The sequence below is a fragment of the Aplysia californica genome, unplaced genomic scaffold (assembly GCF_000002075.1).
Source record: "Aplysia californica isolate F4 #8 unplaced genomic scaffold, AplCal3.0 scaffold00170, whole genome shotgun sequence".
NCBI classification, from domain to species: Eukaryota; Metazoa; Mollusca; class Gastropoda; order Aplysiida; family Aplysiidae; genus Aplysia; species Aplysia californica.
The window spans coordinates 335562-336717 of record NW_004797440.1 but is presented as its reverse complement, the minus strand read 5'-3'; the positions used below and the strand labels follow the sequence as shown (position 1 = coordinate 336717).

Sequence of the window (1156 nt, the reverse complement as noted above, 5' to 3'; positions counted from 1 at the left end):
TCCCGAAACAAATTCGTTACTCACCAAATTCTGCGCAAAGATGTAGGCAATGAAAAGAATGAACGGTGCCAGCTACGGACGTCCTAATCCAGTTTCCGACTCTCCTTACTTCGAAATCAACTGAAAAGAAACGTGGGACAGGATTGGCTAACTTGTCAAAAGAATAAGAAAGAAAAACCTTTCGACAACAACACGATGTTCCCTTGACCAGTTACAGAGCCACACAGCTGGTAGATCAGTCAGAAATTGATTTTACAAGGAAAATTTTCTCAAGTTTATCCCGGACCGGCCAATAAAGTGTGATATGAAAGTGAAACCAGCAAGGAAATTACTCAGCTTGAGTATGCTGTTCAGAAACCGAGTCCTACATCCGGATAACACTGGTTCAAGGTACAGATAAATCGTAACCGGTTAATGAGCAGGTGCTCAATTACACCCCCTCCCCCTCTTACTTGCCAAACTTTCTTTTTAATGTCTCTAAAATCCGTATCGACTCCAGTGCGAGGCAGTGAAGAAGTTAAAGGCCTCGTTTTACTCTTCTGACCTTTGGTTACTCTTTTTTTTCCCAGGCCTGATTGCAAACCAGTTAAAACCGCTTGGATATTTTTTTAGGTTCAGATAAAGTCCGGTTATTCAGAAAACGAGTTCTTGCCCAGCAATCCACTGGTTGTCGCAGTGTCATGTCACTGAACACCGTTCTTACAAGACATCTGGCAACTGCTAAAAGAGGCAGCAAATACTCAACTGACCCAGACGATCAAATAAATAGAAACAAAAGAGCACAGAGTCAATATAAAAGGGATCTCTCGTTCTTAGTTAACAAGGAGTAACCGAAATAGATATGTATTACATATCATATATTATAGAGACTGACTGACTGACTGACTGACTGACTGACTGACTGACTGACAGCTTACTATAATGACTTACTAACTGACTGACTTACTCGTGTACATGTACAAAATAAAACAACCATCACCACCATTACAATAACAACAAACGGAAAAGCACAAAAAGCAAAGCAAACGAATTTTCTTAGAACTCGGATTTGAGAAGGATAATACATACTAACATACCACAGAGACTTGTAGAACAACCATCCCATTATGGCGTTTCACAGTTTGGCAACAATGTAATGCTCGCAACTATATATATA

General features: G+C 40.1%; 1 protein-coding gene across 1 annotated transcript in view; it reads right to left on the bottom strand.

Annotated features, from left to right (window-relative positions):
- LOC101863668 (probable GPI-anchored adhesin-like protein PGA25) overlaps positions 1-1156 on the bottom strand; it is a gene marked incomplete in the record, with an annotated part of 76974 nt that overhangs the window by 37214 nt on the left and 38604 nt on the right. Inside the window, 1 exon segment of the mRNA XM_005098029.3 lies at positions 25-120.